The sequence below is a fragment of the Choloepus didactylus genome, chromosome 8 (genome assembly GCF_015220235.1).
Source record: "Choloepus didactylus isolate mChoDid1 chromosome 8, mChoDid1.pri, whole genome shotgun sequence".
In the NCBI taxonomy this organism is placed as follows: Eukaryota; Metazoa; Chordata; class Mammalia; order Pilosa; family Megalonychidae; genus Choloepus; species Choloepus didactylus.
The window spans coordinates 81,931,478-81,953,233 of NC_051314.1; the positions used below are offsets into that span (position 1 = coordinate 81,931,478).

General features: G+C 37.5%; 1 protein-coding gene across 2 annotated transcripts in view; it reads left to right on the top strand.

Annotated features, from left to right (window-relative positions):
- Positions 1–8,026: 8,026 nt before the first annotated feature.
- The window catches only part of LOC119541239 (cyclic AMP-dependent transcription factor ATF-7), an 83,528-nt gene continuing 69,798 nt past the window's right edge, over positions 8,027–21,756 (top strand). The window contains exon 1 of one of the 2 annotated variants that reach the window (XM_037844986.1): positions 8,027–8,137. The gene's annotated coding sequence lies outside the window, so the exon portion shown is untranslated. Of the gene's footprint in view, positions 8,138–8,422; positions 8,473–21,756 lie in introns of those variants that run through there. The other variant, XM_037844987.1, reaches the window with a different exon arrangement.

A 21,756-nucleotide genomic window follows, 5' to 3' on the forward strand; every position in this document is an offset into this window, starting at 1 on the left:
GGTTCTGCACATGCTCAGGAAAGACCTCAAAAGTCCCTAAATTCTCACCATGGCTAAACCTCAGGCTTAGTACAAGCAGGAAGTGAAGCATAAGGCAGATGTGCCAGTTTGGATATATTATGTCCCCCAGAAAAAGACATGTTCTTTAATGCAATCCTGTGGGGGCAGATGTATCAGTGTTGATTAGGTTGGAATCCTTTGATTGAGTATTTCCATGGAGATGTGGACCCACCCATGCAGAATGGTTCTTGATTTAATTACTGGAGTACATTACAAGAGAGCCACACAGGCCCAGATGCTGCTGCAGCCTAGAGAGGAATGTCCTGGGAGAAAGCCATTTTGAAACCAGAACTCCGGAGCAGACACGTGCCTTCCCAGCTAACGGAGGTTTTCCGGACACCATTGGCCATCCTCCAGCGAAGGTACCTGATTGTTGATGCCTTACCTTGGACACTTTATGGCCTTACAATTGTAACTGTGTAACCAAATAAACCCCCTTTATAAAAGCCAATCCATTTCTGGTGTTTTTCATAACAGCAGCATTAGCAAACCGGAACAGCAGAGTTGTAAACTTTCTGGCTGAGGGTTGAAGGCATGCCCCAACATGCGCTCACATGCTCTGGGCAAAGACTGGGAAACTTACTGGTTACGGGCAATTAGGGAAATCTCAGAAATCATTTGCCAGCCACTAAGCTAACCAAGCAGAGACTTCATTGGCTTCACAATTACAGACTTTACAGAATTTACAGAATTTGTTGAGAAAAGTCACTAAACAAATAAATAACAAAAACTATAACAAACCCTGGAGAGTGGGAGAATTTGATTTCTAGAGTTGCTACATTATATTATGTTAAATGCCCAATTTTCTACAGGAAATTATAAGACATGCAAAGAAACAAAGTATGGGGGGAAAAAGCAGTCAATAAAAACTGTCCCTGAGGAAGCCCAGACATTGGACTTAACTAGAAAAAAGACTTTAAAACAGCCATTTAAAATATATTCAAAGAACTAAAGGAAAATATGAGAATGATGTTTCATCAAATAGAGAATATCAATAAGGAGATAGAAATTTTTTTTTTTTCTTTTTTTAAAGAACCAAATAGAAAGTCTGGAGTTGAAAAGTACAATAATTGTAATGAAATTTCACTACAGGGGCTCATCAGTAGATTTGAGCAGACAGATGACAGAATTGGCAGACCTGAAGACAGGTTAATTAATTGATATTGTCCCATGATAGAGGGCTCAGCATATCAAACCACCAGTCCTAATGTTTGTGACAACATCAGCATCAGTTCAGGTGAGGAAGTCCAACACTTCTGCACTTTCCCCCAGCTCCTCAGGGAGGCCCTATAAATATATTTTTATATTCTCTGCCCAAATTACTTTGGGATGTGTCACTATTTCACTCTAAAGCTATACTAACCTACCATATCTCATTTCCGATTCAAAGTTCCATGTAATTGTGGTGTTTGAACAAACCGACTGTAGAGTTATACTGTTTAGAAAATATAGATCCTGCACCAAATAGATATCTCTTCCCTTGGTCTCACATGGAAGTTGAAGTTTTAAAACACAGTCAGTTTCGACCATTACTGGGTGGGACCTTTTGATTAGGTTGTTTCAATTGAGATGTGACTCACCCAACTCAAGGTGAATCTTAATCCTTTACTGGAGTCCTTTATGAGAGGATAAAGGACAGAAGAAAAGCCCAAAGAGCTCAGAGAGAAAAACACCCAGAGAGCTTGGAGAGAAAACCCCAGGAGAAGCAGGCAAGGACCCACAGAAACTCAAAGAGCCAGAACCTGAAAGCAGCGAAACCCAGGAGAGAAGGATCAGCAGACACTGGCAATGTGCTTTTCCATGTGACCAAGGAATCCTGGATGCCATCGGCCTTTTCTTCAGAGAAAGTATCATCCTGTTGATGCCCTAATTTGGACATTTTCATGGCCTTGGAACTGTATAAATTTGTAAGCTAATAAATTCCTGTTGTAAAAGTCAACCCATTTCTGGTATATTGCATTCTGGCAGCCTAAGCAAACCAAAATACTATTCCTTCAAAAAGAAGAGGAGATTAAAACATTCCCAGATAAACAAAAAATCGAAAGAATTCATAAATAGTAAACCTGCCTGTGCCAGGTTGGATGAATTTTGTCCCCCAAAATGCAGTGTTCTTTAATGAATCTTGTGGGGGCAGACATATTAGTGTTAATTAGATTGAAATCCTTTGATTGTTTCCATGGAGATGTGACATGGAGATGTGGGCAAGAACTTTGATTAGATAATTTCCATGGAGGTGTTACCCCATCCATGCAGGATGGGTCTTAATTGAATCACCGGAGTCCTATAAAAGTATTCACAGACAAAAGGAGGTGCTGTAGCCAAGAGAGACACTTTGAAGAATGCACAGGAGCTGAGTGGAGCTGGAACAGAACCTGGGATAAGCAGACATCAGCCACATGCCAGCTAATAGAGGTTTTCCAGATGCCATTGGCCTTCCTTCAGTGAAGGTATACTTGTGTCAATGCTTTCATTTGGACATTTTCATGGCCTTCAGACTGTAACTTTGTGACCAAATAAACCCCCTTTATAAAAGCCAATCCATTTCTGGTATTTTACATAACGGCAGCTGTTCTGGTTTGCTAATACTGCCATTAAGCAAAATACCAGAAATGGATTGGCTTTTATAAAGGGGGTTTATTTGGTCACAAAGTTACAGTCTGAAGGCCATAAAGTGTCCAAGGTAAGGCATCAAAAATTGGGTACCTTCAATGAAGGATGGCCATTGGCATCTGGAAAACCTGTTAGCTTGGAAGGCACATGCCTGGCCTCATCTTGCTCCCAGGTGGCGTTTCCAAATGGCATTCTCCAAAATGTTGCTCTTGGGGCATTTTGTCCTCTCTTAGCTGCAGTTGCTCTTCAAAATGTCACTCTCAGTTGCTCTCCAAAATGTCACTCTTAGCTGCTCTGTCTGGGCCTGTGTGGCACTTTTTAAAGTACTCCAGTGATCCAGTAAAGACCCACCCTGAGTGGGTGGGGCAACACCTCCACAGAAATAATCCAATGAAAGGTCTTGTCCACAGTTGATTGAGTCACATCTCCATGGAAACACTGAACCAATAGGTTCCAACCTAATCCACACTAATAAGTCTGCCCCCACAAGATTGCATCAAAGATAACAGCATTTTGGGGGACATAATACACCCAAACTGTAACAGTAGCATTAGCAAACCGGAACACTGACCTATAAGAGATACTAAAAGGAGCACTTTAGGCTTAAATGAAATGACACTTGACAGTAATTCTAATCCACATGAAGAAATAAAAAGCAACAGTAAATGTAACTATATAGGTAAATATACAGGACAGTATAAATGTATTTTTTTTTGTTTATAACACTTTTTTCCTTGTGTCATATTTAAAATAAAACTGCATAAAGCAATAACTATAAATATGTATTGAGTTGAGCACACAATGTAGAAAGATGTAATTTGTATATTAATAATAGCACAAAGAAGTTGGGAAGAAAAGGAACTACATAGGAGCAAAGTTTTTTATACTATTGACATTAAGGTAGTATTCCAAACTAGATTGCTATAAATCACAATGTTAATTGTAATCCCAGGGCAACCACTAAGAAAAGTATTGAAAGAATTCAAAATATATTTTCCAACCACAACAAAATCAAATTAGAAGTTAGTAACAGAAGTAAACTTGGGAAATTCACAATATATAGAAATTAAATAGCACTCTCCTAAATAATCAATGGATCAAAGAAGAAATCCCAAGAGAAATTAGAAAATACTTTGAAATGAATGAAAGTAGCATATAAAAATTTATGGGTTGCAGCTTAAGCAGTCTTTAGAGGGAAATTTATAGCCATAAATGCTGTTTTAGTTTCCTTTGCTGCTTAAGCAAATACCATGCAATGGTTTGGCTTAAACAATGGGGATTTATTTGCTCATGGTTTTGAGGCTAAGAGAAAGTACAAATCAAGGCATCATCAAGGCGATGCCTTCTTCCTGAAGACTGGCATTTTGGAGCTAGCTGCCAGTGATCCTTGGTCCTTAGCTTTTCTGTCACATGGTAGTAAACATGGGTCCTCTCCTGGCCTTTCCCTTCTCTTTCAGGTTCTGTTGATTTCAGCTTCTGGCTGCTCCTCTGTGGCTTTCTCTTTTTCTGTCTGAATTTCATTCTGCTTAAAAGGTCACCAGTAATAGAATTTAGACACATCCAGATTGATGGTGAAGTGAGATGCTTCAGGACTCCATCTGCCCCACAGAAGCTTTGAACAACCCTCAAGAACTGGCAGAAACATCCTTCTCAAAGCTCCATAAAGTAGTTAAAGGATTGCAGTAATAGGGTAAGCACTGAATGAAGAAAAATTCACTTAAAGTCAGTAGGATCTTATGGCCCCTGGCTGGCCCTTTCCCCACCACTCACAGGTTTGGCAGGGAGCTGGCCCATGTTCCTGGTGCAGATCCCTGATCCTGGTGCAGAGGGAGCAGAGTAATCCTCGTGCACACACTGAGACATGTATGTTTGGTGGTGGCCTGAGGGACTCACTGTCCTAGAAATTGCCCTGCAATTAGAAGGCAGCTCACAGAACTCTCCTACAGAACACTGTGGGAGAGCAGTCAAATTGTACTGCCTGGGGCAAGGGATATGTGAATATAGGACAGTGCATGGGACCATGAGGAAACTGTTTCCTAGGGATGAAGGGACATTCAGAACCATGTAAACAGGGGAATTCATAGGGCCACACATGCACGCCCAAGTCAAGAAACATGCACAGAAAAGATCAGGGAGGCCCTCATGCTTTGGCCCAGAGCTATTCTCTAAACCCACTGTATGGATAAGCCCTGAAGGAGAGCACTCACACTGGTCAATCTGCAAAGACTGGGAAAGGTGTTCTCTTTTTTTCTTTCTTCTTTTTCTGTCATAACACCTCAGAGTCTAAATTCCAGCAATAACACATTAGAATATAAAAATGTCCAGGTTTCAACAAAGGGTTACAAAACCTACAAAGAAACAGGGTGTGATGGCCCAGGCAAAGGAGAAGATTAAAACATTAGAAACCATCAAAGAGAAGAATCAGACCTAGGACATACCAGACAAAAACTTTTAAAAAGTGGTCCTAAATAAATGTTCACAGAAAGATTGTGATGAACGCATAACTATGTTATCATACTGTGGACAGTGGATTGTATGTCATGGATGATTGTATGGTGTGTGAATGTATTTCAATAAAACTGAATTAAAAAAAAAAAAAGTGGTCCTAAACATGCTCAAAGAACTAAAGGAAAACACGGACAAAGAATCAAAGGGATTTAGGAAAACAATAGATGAACACAAAGTGAATATCAATAGAAAGATTGAAATTATGAACTGCAACCAAACAGAGCTGAAGACCACCGTAACAGAAACTAAAAATTCCCTGGAGAGGTTCAATAGCAGATTGGAGCTGGCATAAGAAAGAATCAGAGAACCTGAAGATAAGAATTGAAATCATTCATTCTGAGGAGCAGAAAGAAGAAAGAATGAAAAAAAGTGAAGAGAGCCCAAGAACCTGTGGGACACCATCAAGTTTACCATTATACACATTGTGGGAGTCTCAGAAGGAGAAAAGAGAAAGGGGCAGAGAGAATATTCAAAGACATAATGGTTGAAAACTCCCTAAATTAAACAAAAGAGGTAAATATACACATCCAAGATGCTCAATGAATTCCAAACAGGATAAACCCAAATAGACCCATACCACACCATTTTATGATCGAGTGTCGAATACCAAAGATTAAAAAAAACATTCTCAAAGCCACAAGAGAGAAGCAACATGTCATATACAAGGGACCCTCAATAAGATTAAGTGCAGATTTCTCATTGGAATCCATAAAGGCAAAAGGGCAGTGGGAAGACACATTTAAAGTGCTGAAAGCAAAAATATTGCCAATCAAGAATTCTATATCCGGCAAAACTGTCTTTCAAACATAAAGGAGTTACATTCCCAGATAGGCAAAACCTGAGGGATTTTGTCACTAGACTGGCCCTCCAAGAAATGCTAAAGGGAGTTCTATAGGCTGAAAGGAAAGGACACTGGACAATTGACTGAAGCCACATGAATAAATAAAGATATCTGGTAAAGATATGACATGGGTAAATATAAATACTAGTTACTATTATATTTTTGATTTGTAATTCCACTTTTTACTTCCTACAGGATCTAAAATGCAAATTGCATACAATGTAATGCTAAATCACTGGTCTTAAACTCATATGTATAAAGATGTTATTTGTGACAAGAACTACATACAGGTGGGGGGACAAAGGGGTATAGGAACATAGTTTATGTATGCTATTGAAGTTAAGTTGTTATCAAAGCAAATAAGATTAGTATAGATTTAGGGTGTGAAATTTAAGCCCCACAGTAGCCACAAAGAAAATATCAGAGAATATGCAAACTCATAAGGACAGAAAGCAGAGTACTAGTTTCCAGGGGTTGGGGGGCAGAGGCAATGGAGAATTAATGCAAAATGAGTGCAGGGTTTCTGGTTGGGATGAAAGGAAAGTTATAGTAATGGATGGTGGTGAGGGTACTGCAACATTGTGGATGTGATTAATTCCACTGAATGGTATGCTTGGGAGGGGTTTGGAGGGGGTGATTTATGTTGTATAAATGTTTCCACAATTATAAAAAAAAAGAAAAACTAAAGAGATAATGACAAATGCTATGTTGGGAGAAAACATCTGCATTCTTTTTACCTCCCAGAGAGTGTGAGGATAAGAGGAGATCCTAGGCAGGAAGTTAAGGAAGCTGAGTAACATAAAGCTGCAAGAGGAAGTTACCTGAGGGAGCAGATTCCATAGATAGATTTGGAGTGAACTATCCTTATAATTTATGATAAAGTTTTAAATACAGGCTTTGTATTTTATGCTTCCCCTCAAATCTTCCCAAGACTGGCTCCTTCCCATAATCCAAGTCCAGTTTAAATGTTAGTTCCTTTAAGAGGCCTTCTTTCAATACCAAGTGTAAAGTTACTCCCCCACTCTAGTCACTTGCTGTCTCTACCTTGAACCCCGAAGCACTCATCAGTATTTGAAATATTTGTCTTTATTGGCTAATAAATTCCACCAGGAGTAGAGACTTGGTCTTTCTGTTCTCCGCACGCCTGTAACAGTGCTTTGCACAAATTAGGACCTGTTAAGTATTTTAAATACTTGCTGAGTAATAAATATAGCTTCCTTTTTTATCCCCAAGCAGTTTCATATACATTATCTTATTTAATCATTACAACTCTGTGAGATGGGATTATTAGCCCCAGTGTACAGAGGCTCAGAGAATCTCGCCCAAGGCCATAGGGTTAGTAAATGATAGAGCTGGGATTGCTTTCAATATATTCACTCCATTCTTAAGGGTAAGGGTATTTCAAATTATTTTGCCATTAAGGAGGCGATGATTCTGGAGGACAGTAGAAACAACCTGCACATTTTTCAAAAAAGTCTCCAGTTTCTGCGGTTGAACCCTAGCTACCTCCGAGAACCTCCCCCCACCCCGCCCCCAATGCAGTCACACACACACCAGAAACCGTGGCCACAGTCATGGTACTCGAAGTGGAAGTGAAGAGAATGAATGCAATTACTCGCCTCTTTGAAGACCCTGAACCCCCTTGTGTACCTGCCTCGGCCCCCCCCCCCCTTTTTTTTAACAGCTTTATCGAGATAAAAGTCCCCTTCGTTTTTAAAGTGAACTCCTTTGAGATAATCTCATTCCCTAGAGAATTTGCTCCACCTTTTGGGTCTCCACCACTACAATCACTATAGGAGATTCCCTTTCCTTCTCCCCCCCCCCCCATATTCCACAGCCGAACACAGGCGACCCGTGTGTACCCAACCGCTCAACTTCCTCACCAGCCCTTCCCACCGTAAGCCTAGCTTCTTCCTTTCCCTGAGCTCCGCCCCTCGGCCCCTTTCCAACTCCAACCCCCCACGGTTCTCGCCCTTCCCCCCTGACTTCACGCGAGATGTGAAAGCGCCTAGCCGGACGAGAGGAAAGTATCTGCACCGCTGAGGGGGGAAAGAAGGAGCTGGAGACAGTTTGTAGGACCCAGAGCGGGCTGGCGGAAGGCGACGGAGCTATTAGCGGGTGAGTTCAGTTAACATTAGGTAGTCCATGGTCTGACGGGAGTCTTCTCTTCAACTCTAGCCTGTCCCAGTGTCCCAGGCCAGGGTCTCCCCTCCCAGACTGTTTTAGACGGGGGCGCTGAGGCGGTGGCCGCCCTGTCTGAGGAAGAGGGTGGGGAATGGACCAAAGTCCACCAATAAGAGAAAGGGATGTTACGATTGGCGGAGGTGAGCCCTAATGGGAGGCGGTCTTTACATTGCGGAGTGCCGCCCCTTTTCTCTCCCTTCTCCCGCCCCCTTCCCTGTGGAGGGGGAGGAGGCGGAGCCAGAAGCCTGAAGTGTGGGGAGAACTTGGGGGTAAGTAGCCCCGGGGGGCACAGGGCGTGGCAAGGAGAGGGGAATTGAATCCCGAGGGAGCGGTAATGGGAGGCTCTTGGAATGGGGTCGACGGGGAGAAAGGGGTCGGGTACTAAATACTAAACTAGGTTAAGGCTCAAGGCTTCCCAACGAGTGAGGTTAGGGGCTTTGCATTGGAAAGGGCTGGGGTTGATAGGCAGGAGGTGGGGATGAGTAGGAGTCGTGATCAGGTGAAAACATGGCATTGGGGTTGGCTGGAAAGATAGGTCGAGTTAAATATTTGGAAATGAGAGTCATGACATGTCAATCAAATTAAGAAAAAGACTATCAGCCGTGTTATCAGAGAGAAAGTATAGATTTGGAGAAAATTAAGTGGATTATAATTTAGGAAGACCTAACAGGGTGGGCTGAGTAGCCAAAAGACATAGCTTTGGGAAGGGAATGGGAGTCAGGAGGGATAAGGAAAGTAAGTGGAAAGGAGACGGCTGATAAATACAGTGCTTTAGCCTAGGTATCAGGAAAAGGCTGGGATATTGATTTAGGGCTTCTAATGTGTATGGCACCAGACTGGTGGCCAGCCTGCAGGAATGCAAGGGTGGGGGTAGAGAAGCAGAAAAAAGAACACTTTCCTCACTTCTGTTCTGTTTTCCTTTCTTTCTACTTTTTGCCACACTTTACCTCCTAAACACAGGGATATGGGGTTGGGACTTAAGTGGTCCAAGATGGAGCCCCATAGGGATTTATATGTTGCTCTGAATTGCTTGTTATGTTCTCTGACTGGGATGTTTACTACCCAGGGCACCTCCTACCCAGATTCCCGCTTTGCTACTTTCGTAACTTTAAAAGTTTGTTTTCTACTTAACAGAGGTTGTTATACTATCTGACTGTTCTGTTATATGTAAGTGTAGGTTTGTGGGTGTTGCAGCGTTTTCTTAGCAAGCTCACTTGGTTCCTATGCTTAAAATTTTTGCAGTAGTGTTAAGTAATTCGTGGAGAGACATCCAATCTTTATAGACATTCTAAGCACAGAAAAATAAACTAAAATGAAGTTTGTTTTGTTAGATGTCTTACCCACGCACATTTTTGAAGAGTTGTTAAATAGATGGTTATAGTTAGTGTTAGTTAGCTCATATTTTTTGAAAAATATGTAAATAAAATAGAAACATATTTTAGGAAAGTGAAAAATTTTCAGTTTCTTCCTTTGCATCCAGACTCAGAAGCTAAAGATGTGTCATAGTATTTTAGGACCAGGGTTGGGAAACTCAGACTCAATTTGTATTTAAACCCAAGGAGGATGTAAGGTAAGTTGATGCTATTGTGAAATGTAACATGTCTGTAAGAGAAGAAGTTAAAGAAAAGTTTGGCAGCTATACTAAGTAGTCTTACCAGTTTGTTCTTAATTCTGTACAGCAAAGGGACAGACCTTTGCCCTTTGTTGATAATTGTGTATCACTTAATAATGTATAGAAAAATACTGCCAGTTATTATTAACTACTTTACTATTGGATGGAGTTCCTTTACATTGCTTCTCTTCTCCTTTTACTTTTGAGAAGCAAAATGATGTGTGAAGTACCGGGAGAGAGAAACCAGAGTGTGTAGTTTTGTACTCACCTTTGGTTTTTAGCAACCATTTGAAGCTTTCTTCCATAGCCAGGAAGTTGCCCCTACAGTTCATACAGACAAATTAATTACCAACCCTTTAGCATTATTTACAGTGTTGGTTTCCAGTATTTCATATTAAAGAGCATTGGACATTCTCACAGTTTGCATGGCAGCAGCACAAAATAAAATATCCAATGAGAGAGCAGTCTCTTGTTTTGTTATTCCATCCTAGAACTTGTAATGACTTTAACTTGGACACTATTTAATGCAAGACTTTTTTCCCCCCAACTGGTATTACCACCTAGCAGAAAGATAGAGAGTAATAACTGCTCATCTTTCAACCTGTGGATCAAAAATTTTCACCCTGTGGTTGTTTCAGTGTTGTAATTTTAAGCACCTTTGTTCATATGGCTTTTAAACGTTAATAGCTATCTTTATTGTATCTTGTTCTCTTTCCTCTCTTCACTTCCCACCTAAAATGAACATTGTTTTTTCAACCAACTCTTAACTATTACTTTAAGTAAAGTCTCTGGCTCTGCCTGAACACAACTGCTCTGAAATTCTCACAAGTTACTGTTTTGTGCCTGTCAAGTTTTCTCCAGGCTTCAGTGTGAGGGAGCCTGTGTTACAGCAGCCTCCTATCCGGGCGTGATAAGGAGGGGCCTTCTCCTTGCAAGGAAGTTCTAGGTGGAGCAAAGAGCACAGCCATGTAAATGTCTAATAAAGACTGCTCTCTTACTGAGACTAGTTGGCAGTATGGCATATAATTGTTCCTTATCTCTTGATAAAGATGTTGAAGTTAAGGTGCAGATGTTGTTTCATGGAGAAAAACAAATGCAACATTCATTGAAAACAGAAAAAGCTTTAATTTCTTCTATTGGTGGTTTCTCTGAAATTGGTACTGTGATTTTAGAGTTCATGAAAAAGTCTTCCATTTTTTTAGAAAAGTAAACAGTTTTTAAGCTTCCGTACACGTACCCATTTTCAAATATTCCCTTCTCCTAAGAGACTAATTCATTCTTTTTTAGGAATCAAACATATTCACAAATGTGAAAATACATCGTATTTGGATCCCCTTATGGGTGGTCTTTTGATTTCTGAATGCTGTAAGGAAGAGGTTTCCACTTAACAGATAACCTGTTTCGTTATTGGAGTCCTACTTTTAGAACATTCTTTACATTGTACTGAATGAAGCTCTTTAGTTCTGCCCTCTGAAGCCACATTAAGTAAACCTAATTCATTATCAGCATTATAGTGCTTTAAATGTTTATGACAGCCCCAGATTTCTCTTTCTGGGGTAAATATCCCAGGTTCTTTCATCCTTTCCTTAAATGACATTTTTTATCTATTTCAGGCTCCCCATCAATTTAGTTGCCTGAATTTTTATAGTTTCTTATCTAGATCTGAATATAACATCCCAGATGTAATCTGATCAATACAAAGAGCAGGAGGAGTACAGCTTCTTTTGTACCTGACTTTACATCTCTATTCTTTTTATATTTATTGAGGTGAAATTCACGTAACTAAAGTGAACAATTCAGTGACATTTAATATATTCACAATGTTGAATAACTACCACCTCTGTCTAGTACCAAAAACACCTCTATTCCTTGTGGTGGAAAGGGGAAGCTTAGTCATGAATATCACCAGAAGGAAAGTTGGAGGTTAAAAGATGGGAATGTATAAAACATTAAACCTTGTGGTGGGCAGTGTCCGAGATTAACTGTACAAATATTAGAAATCTCTTTCATGAACCAGAACAAATGTATGACACTACAACTAGAAGTTAATAAATAGAGGGGCATATAGGGAAAAAATATATCCCTGTTGTAAACTATATACTACAGTTAGTAGTATTTCAGCGTTCTTTCATGAATAGTAACAAATGTACTATACCAAAACTACCAGTCAATCATGGAGGGGGGGGTGGTTAGGGATATGGGGGGATTTGAATTTCCTTTTTTTTTTTTTTTTTTTTGTCTTTATTTCTTTTCTGGAGTAATGAAAATGGTCTAAAAATTGAACAAAAAATTGATTGTGGTGATGGATACACAGCTGTATGATGGTACCGGGGGCAACTGATTGTACACTTTGGATCTTTGGATAATTGTATGGTATGTGAACAGTCCCAATAAAAATAAATAAATAAATAGATAGATAAATAAATAAATAAAACACCTCTATTCTTCAAGTCTAACATGACATTAATTTGTGCAGTTGATTTTTTTAAACGTAATTGAGGACTTTATACTTATCCCTGTAATTATTATCTTGTTAGTTTTGGTGTATTGTTTTAGCTTGTTAATATTATTCAGCCTCTTGGCCATTCCTTGTATCTTTATATTATTGATGAATTTGATAAACTTGACACCTATGTTTTCATTTTAGCTTCCTAGTGAAAAGGTATAAAGGTGAAGCAATGGTATATAACATTTGTTTGACATTGATCCATTAATCAACCTTTTAGGTAAAATTCAGTTACAAATCCACCTCCTATTTTATAACTTAACCTATATTTTCTATGAAATATCAAGAGTGACTTTGTTAGGTGTCCTGTTGAAATCCAAATATGTTCTGTCTCTGACATATGCCTGAACTCCCAGGCCAGTGACCCTTTAAAAAAGGAAAATAAAGTTAGATATTATTTGCTATTAGTCATCTTAATGCTAGTATTTAAGGATCACTGCATTACCTTTCAATCATGACCAGTCTACTTAATAATTTATCTTAGAATCTTTCTGGGAAATAATATCTGTTTTACCAGTCTAAAATTTCTAAATTACCTGCTTACCTGCCTTCCTTTTTTTTTTTTTTCAGTTGTGAGCCCACCCTACCCCCATCCAAGACTTGTGGTCTGGTTTCTTTTTTTTTTTTCTGTTTTTAAAATACTTATAAAAAGATTAACAATGCTGCTTCTTAGTTGCCTGTTTTTTGTTTGTTTGTTGTTGTTTTCCATCAGATGAATTGTTTTAGAGACTCTTTTAGGAAGAAACGTCATTCCCTAAACATTCCAAGTTACAAATTAAAAAGAACTAAACTGCTGCCCATATAACAGTTGTTTTGTAGCTTCCCAGTAATACTGATATTTCCGATTTAGTTCTAACCTTTCATTTTTTATTCGGAATAAAAACCTACACCAACTATGCAATTATATGCATATATATAAAAGACACACACATATAATTGCCATTTATAATTGTAGTTTATTAGTGTGGTGGTCTAAGCTTGCCAGGCTGCTGGTGAAACTGTGCTTCAAACAAAATAGAACATCAGAAGACATCTCTAGGGACCAAATGCTTTGTGTTTGCAGCCAACAACTTTCCTATGTGTTAATTTTAGACCTGACAGTTGAATTTATGTTTGAGCAATTTTATCTGATAAATGCATTTTTAAAGCATCTTCCTCTTTTGGGGTTTTAATTTTTACTTTCATTTTTAAAAAATTGCAAATGTGAATGGAAATATTTGTGCAGGTTAAAGTAGCATGCTATTAGGTTGGGACAGGATGCATTTTCTTTTGATACCTTCTTATCCTTCAGAAATTGTTTAGTTATGAATTCTCCTGGAAAGCAGAAGGATGGACTTGATGACCTCTCAAAGTCCTTTACAGTCCAAAAATTCATAAATAGAGGCTCAGATCAAAGAACTTACTCTTGAAGAATCAGGAAGAAAAATAGACTGTAAGGAAAATGAAATTGAAATGGTTCTGCTGTCCCAGTGGGAATGGATAAACAAAAAGTAAGGAATGTAAATGATAAATAATAACTCTTTTGTGCTAAAAAGAAAACAAAAAGACAAGAGATTTTTTGCATTAGGGTCATTTCATGTCTTAAAATATTTTATCATGACATTCTCTTTTCAGCATTTCCCCTGTGAACACTTTGTGCTGAAAGAATGTTGGGGTTTTTTTTTTTTTCTGTCAAATTATAGTATTTTGTTTCCTTTCCTTCTTTTGTTTGTCCTTTTGTTCAGAAACTTTTTTTTTTCTTTTTGCTTTTGAATGCTCACTGACTGTATACAATGAAGCAAAATCCATTTCAGTTTTGAAAGTGAACATGATGTATAGCTTCCTTGGGGAGGAAGATGAGTGTTAGAATTTAGGAAAGGTTGTATGAAAAGATAAACTTGTTACCTATCTTTTAAAACTCCTTAGACAGACATGACAGATGTGTAGGAAAGATTCCAAACTAAACAAAAGATGAGTTAGTAGTCATATGAAGGATACAATAACACTTAAGAGTTTAGGAGAACAAAATTGATTACAAACTCAAGAGTTCACTTTGCTAGCTTTTTCTTATCTTTCAGTAATTTTAATTTTAAAAGTTCTCATACATTTGAAACCAGAATGTGTAAAAAAGTTTATTTTTTTTTCTGTTCAACACTGCAATTCACCTTAATAATCAGCTAATAAAAAATCTAATCTGAGTCAAGATTTACCTAAAAAGTCACTTAGTGAACTTGTGGTTTGGATTTCTGTGGGAACAGTATTCTGCTATAACCTAACCACACCTTCTCACAAAATCCAATTTGCTTTCTCTGAGTGGAATTACTTAATAATATCTCCTTATCTGGCAGAGTGTTTCTTTCTGACATAGTCTGCAGAGGAGATTTATATGCTAAAGTGGTCGTTTTATTTGGGGATTAAAACATAGCATGCAATAGAAAAATTACATTTTTCAGTTTTAAAATTAGAGCATAATCGTTCTTTCTGAAATAGGAATATGCCTGACTGCATTATAAAATCAGAATTATTTATTGAATCTAACACAGTTGCTGTAAATGATTTGTGTTGGCACCAAATTTCTTGCCAATATTTAAGCTTTATCAAACTTGAATAACACCACATTAGTTTTATTTAAACATGGAATTTCTGGTGTCAATATGTCTCATGCAGCACCGTTTTCTTTAACTTAAAAGTTTTGGTCAAGCAGTGGTTTGCTAATATTTTACACATTTATGCTTGTTACTTGTGAGAGTCAGTGAGCATTAAAAAACTGCTAACAGATCACTTTGTTGCCAAATACTGTTTGGCACATTTGGTTTTTGTTACCAACTATTTGTTTGCTGACTTAGAAAATAGATCTTTTTTTCTAAAGAACTAAGCTTCTCCATGATTGTCATTTGGGATTTTATGGTTATTTCCTACACAGGGTTTCATATTGGGGTTTAGTATTCATACAGGGTTTAATATTGAAGTCCAGCAGGTTTGTTGTTGTTTGCAGCCTGTTTAAATTAAGTTCATGAAGATTTAAAATTGATCCTTAAAGATCAGTGTTTTGGGGTTGGTTGCTACCGGTTCATTGTTTTAGGGATCATAATTTAGCAGAAAATGAGCAGGAAAAAAAAAAAAAACTGTAGAGTTTTGTTTGACAGACTATCAGGTTCCAGGAATTTTTATGCTTCTAAAATGTCTGTTGAGGTCAAACATTGATAGGTATAGTGTTCTGTAGTTATTTCTAACTCTGCTGATTGCTGTCATTTTAGCAAGTTGTTGCTTCTTTGTTCTTGCTTTAATAACCTTTCTGGAGGATGGCTCAAAATAGTTCCTTGAATCCCCCGAAAGCCTAGAAAGGCTTAAAAAAAATTCTAATCAAGTAGTTGTCTGTATGCTTCTTTGAAGCTGCTTCCAGATAGGTTCTAAGCTTTGTGTATCTGTTGCCTAATTTATGATTCACCCTAATTCTACCCACCACCCCACCCGCCCACCCCTCACCTCCCACCCCCTAATCTGTTTTGCTACAAAACTATTTGGTCTACTTAAACTGGCTCTTTTCTTTGAAACTTGTCCCAGCTTGTCTGAGCCTGAAGTCCAGAAGTTAATTTTAACCTTCTCTTTTATAAATTCAGGGTATTCTACTATTTGTGTATTTCTTTCTTTCTCTTTTATTTGGTGGTGAATTGTTTTTTATTTTTTATTCTGGGAAAATTGGGTATTTAGATCACATCAGATTGACAGGGTTTATAAGATCCCAGTTTTGCTGACTTTGTCTCAGACACCACCTTCCCAGAGGAGCTGGTGTAGGTAACTCCTCCTCCATCTGGGGGTCTTTTGGTCCAGGCCACGATAGGCTTCCTTTATTTGTGTATTTCTTAAAGCAATGGGTCTCAAACTTTTTAGTCACAATACCCACTGCTTTATCTCTCAAAAATTATTGAAGACTCCAAAGAGCTTTTGTTTATTTAGGTTATACCTATTAATATTTATCATATTAGAAATCAAAATTGAGAAATAAAGAATACTTATTTTAAAATAACAGTAAACCCATTACATGTTAACACAAGTAACATTTTTTATGGAAAATAATTATGTTTTCCAAAATAAAAAAAAAATTGCTGAGAAGAGCTGCAAATCTTTTTAGTGTCTGGCTTAATAGAAAACAAATGGATTCTCATATCTGCTGCATTCACTCTGTTGTGATATGTTGTTTTGGTTGAGGTATATGAAGGAAACCTAGCATCACACAGATATTTAATAGAAAAAGGAAGTAGTATTTTAATAGCCTTTTCAGATCATTGTGGATATTCTTTGATATTATACCAAACCTGAAAAGTGATAGTTTCTTTGAAGTTAGCTGTAGTATGTGGAATCTGAAACTACATCTGTGAACTTTCAGTATCCTGTGACATTAAAATCTATTGGTCTACCTAGCACTTTGAATAGAACGATATCCATGTATGATTTTGATCCCAAAAGTGTCAAAAAAAGTGCCTCAGGGGTCTGTAGGGATCCCCATATCCCACTTTGAAACTACTCTTTTATTGTACCAAACTTGAAAAATACTGTTTTCCGTATGGAAGGAATATAAGGTCTCAAACCATCTTAGCACTTCTCAAATGGTGGCCCACTGACCTTTTCGTCAGAATTACCCAGTTTTTAAAAATGTAGATTCCTGGGCTCCAATGCCAACAGAATCTACAAGGCCTAGGAATCTGTATTTTGACAACGTGTCCAGGTGAATCTGCTACAGTTTGAACACTGCTGAGATAGCTTAATTAATGGTAAAAGGGTACCTTATTTTAAGAAAACTTTATAAAATTTGAAAACCCAAACAAGAAGAAACTAGTGCTTGAATAATCACTCTATAAAAGTATTCATTAAGGATTAGCATATAAATTCTGATATTTGTTGTAACTGGAACCTTAATTGACCATGTATTTTGATTCATGAAAGTTATCACATATACCAGGAGTTGACAAACTTTTTCTGAAAAAGGGCCAGATAATAAATATGCTGGGTTTTCAGGTCTTAAGGGTCCTATTGCAGCTACTCAACTGTGCTGTTACAGCACGAAAGACAATATGTAAATGAATTAGCATGGCTGTGTTCCAAAAAAACTTTGTTTATGGACACTGAAATTTGAATTTTATTCCATTTTCTCCTGTCATGAAATATTCTTCTTTTGATTTTTTCAACCATTTAAAAATGTAAAAACCATTCTTAGCTTGTGAGTCATACAAAAAAACAGGTGGAAGTGCACAACCATGTGATGATACTGTGAGCCATTATTGTATACTTTGGATGGATTGTATGGTGTGCAAATATATCTCAATAAAATTGCATAAAAAAAATAAAGGCAATATAGGAAAGCATAAAGAAGAAAGTAAAAGTTGTCTATACTCTCACCACTAAGGGATATTCAAAGCTAGTATTTTGAGGTATGATTTTCCAGATTTTTGCAAAAGTGTGGTAATAGTTGTCTAATTCTGTATAACAGTTTGCCCCCAAACTTAGTGGCTTAAAACAATAAATATTTATTATACACACACATATTCACACACAAACAGGTGGAGGCTGGTTTTGGCCTGTGGACTGAAGTTTGCCAACCTCTGATAGAAGCTTTAACTGTATTGTAAATTTAAATATTAGAATGTAATAAAATATACTTAGTGTTAAACTATAAACATTATTTAATTTTCCTGGACAAAGATGATACTCAGAGAACTTGTAGGTCCTTAAAGTCATGTTTCTTGACTTTTTTTAATATAATAAGCATGGAAGAAGCACATGTTGTTTACTAAACTATTGAAAATGCACTATTCAATAATAAGTAGTTATACAATATGCAAGTTGTCATACACCTTTCAGGAGTTATAAAAAGAAGTCATGTCCATTTTTGTATCTTGTTTGGTGTGTGTGAGATCAGGTAACTAGGAGTCAGACCAACTTTAGCCTCTTTTGCCTTTTTTTTTTTTTTTTTTTTTTTGATAACTTTCTCCTCTGATTCCCAGTCTGTTAGTAAAATACTTTAGAAAAACCCCGATATAAAACAGTAAGACTGATTAGTTTGAGTGTGTGAGTATGATTATGTGCTTTCTGCATAATCCTTTTGGGACATTTGGTTTATCTGTTAATGAGATAATAATACAATGGAAAATTAATCCAGAATTTATGAACATAAATTTCAATTCCTAAATAATATACTGCCTAATAAAACTAGTCTTCTTTGTTTTCTGGGGTTCATATAACCTACCTTATAGTCTCTCACTGTTTGTTAGACTCTTTTACTCAAGTCTATTCTCTAGATGTAATGCAAATCATAGTAGCGCTGAGTATCCTATGGAGAGTAAAATGTTGAGACTGCTGTGTTGGGGAGCTTTAGTGTTCATAACTCTGCTTAGCAGCAGCTAAATTTTCTTCAAGTCTGAAACTTGGTTTCCAAAGTTATCTTCTTGGGAGAGAACTCTTTGCATATCAATTCTTTCTTTCTTACATCATAAGGGAATGGATCCCATAGAACTCTGTTTAGATTCCTGTCTAAAATTTCAGCTTGGTTTCAGCTCACTTCATTCCCTTTGTGATGCATGCTGGGGGCAATTTCTAAGTTTTTAATATAAGTAATAATTATTGTTGTCGGGGCATTCATGGGATTCTGAAAGTGCGTTCTTCTAGGTAACAAAGGAGGAACTATCTTGAACTGCTCGGTTTACCCTGTATATCAACATAACTTAAAGCTTATATTAATATTTTCTATATGAAGCTGTTAGATTAAAGTTTTAGAAAGTTTTTTTCTTGATTCCTGAACTTAATTTACCAATTGGTTCCGTTGCTTTGTAGTAGATAATGAGCAACTTTGTATGATTTTTAAATGTACTGTTATAGTACTTTAGAATAGTCTCGCAGATATGGGCCTTTTTTTTTTTTTTTTTTTAACTCATAGACCTTTTTTTGTTGTTAATCATTCAGGGATTGTCATTCTTTTTATTATTAAATTATATTAATTTGTTGATTTATTAAAAGTGTTCTTTGATCATTGTAGAGACTGTGGGAAATACTAAAGGTACAAAGAAGAAAATAAAGTCACCTGGAATACCATTAATCAGACATAACCATTATTAACATTTTACTGTTAATTCCCTCACTTTTTTCTATGCTTATTATTTTGCTTAGATTTTTTAGATTTAGAATTACTCTATTTATGTAGTTTTATCTCCTGCTTTTTTTCACTTATTGAATAGCATTTTCTCAAGTTGTTAGTTTTCAAAATTGCTGTTCTTAACTTCAATATAATCCATTCATAAAATTCAGTTTTATTGAGATATATTTATATACCATACAGTCATCTGTGGTGTACAATCAGCTGTTCACAGTACCATCATATACTTGTGCATTCATTACCACAATCTATTTTTGAACATTTTCCTTACACCAGAAAGAATCAGAATAAGAATAAGAAATAAAAGTAAAAAAGAACACCCAAATCATCTGCCCTCCTGCCCTATTTTTCATTTAGTTTTTGTCCCCCATTTTTCTACTCATCCATCCATACACTGGATAAAGGGAGTGTGATCCACAAGGTTTTCACAATCACAGCCACCCCTTGTAAGCTACTTTGTTATACAATCGTCTTCAAGAGTCAAGGCTACTGGGTTGAAATTTGATAGTTTCAGGTATTTCCTTCTAGCTATTCCAATACATTAAAACCTAAAAAGTGTTATCTATATAGTACATAAGAATGTCCACCAGAGTGACCTCTCGACTCCGTTTGAAGTCTCTCAGCCACTGAAGCTTTATTTCTTTTCATTTCACATCCCCGTTTTGGTCAAGAAGATGTTCTCAGTCCCATGGTGCCGGGTCCAGATTCATTCCCAGGAGTCATATCCTGTGTTGCCAGGGAGATTTACGCCTCTGAGAGTCAGGTCCCACGTAGAGGGGAAGGCAGTGAGATCATCTGCTGAGGCGGCATAGTTGGCGGGGGGTGGCACATCTGAGCAACAAAGAGGCTCTCAGGGGAGACTCTTAGGCACAATTATATAAGCAGGTTTAGCCTCTCCTTTGCAGTAACAAGCTTCATAAGGGCAAGCCCCAAGACAGAGGGCTCAGCATACCAAGCCGTCAGTCCTCAATGTTTGTGAGGACATCAGCAACAATCCAGGTGAGGAAGTCCAACACTTCCACATTTTCCCCCAGCTCCTCAAGGGAGCCCTGCATATATATTTTGATTCTCCGCCCAAATTACTTTGGGATGTGTTGCTTTTCCCTCTAACTTATACACACCTACCATATCTCACTTCCTGTTCAAAGTTCAATGTAATTGTGGTGTTTGAACAAACTGACTGTAGAAGCTATATTGTTTAGAGAATATAGATCCTACACCAAATAAACATCTCTTCCCTTGGTCTCACATGGAAGTTGAAGTTTTAACACACAGTCAGCTTCAGCCTTTACCCTTTGGCCCGATTTGCCTTAGTCTTAACCAGATCTGCGTCATTCATATCTCTAATTGAAGTCTGGGCTCTTTTTCAGCTGTTTTTTTTTTTTTTTTTTTTAAACAGTTGCTGTATACGTTAATACTGACATTCATATCTGCCGAGCTCTAGCTCTGAGTTTCAGGTGTCACACAGATACCTAGTGTTCCAGAGACCAATCAGGTTATACACAAAGGGATCAACATCTCAGAGTTTGGAGATAGACATTACAATTCAGGAATAGATTTGACTGCTGTAAGAGCTTACAATTTAGGGACCATTACAATAATCATTCCCTTTAGGTTGTGCTCTAAGATTCAGTTCTGAGTTTACATCTTGTAAGTTAGTCCATATTGGTGAGGCATTCTAGTGTTTGCCTTTATTCAAAATGCTGTCTACAGGATCCATTCACCTTGTTGGGTGTCTCACAGCTTCACTCCTTCTGATAGTTGCTCAGTATTCCATTGTATGCATCACCACAGTTCACCATTCTGTTCCTCAGTCAGTGTACCCTTAGGCCACCTCCACCCACTGCAAATCATAAATACTGCCTCTATAAACACCAGATGTTTAGGGAAACACCAAATGTCCATTCATGTCTCTGCTCTCAGATCTTCCAAGTACCTACTCCATAATGAGGTTGCAGGACCTTATGGCCCCCACATATTTAGCTTCTTGTGGAATCACCACACTGACCTCCAGAAAGGCTACACCATTCTGCCTCCGCATCCACATTAGATAGGTACATCCCTCTCTCCATGTTTTCTCCAGCACTTTTACTCCTATTATATTTTTTCCTACAATTTTATAGAGATATATTCATATACCATACAATTATCCACAGTGTACAGTCACTTGTTCACAGTATCATCATATAGTTGTACATTTATCACCACAGTCAGCACTTGAACATATTACTATGAAAAAGTTGTGGGTTTTTTGTTTTTTGTTTTTTGTTTTTTCCAATAGTAAAAAAGATAATAAAAAGAAAAATAAA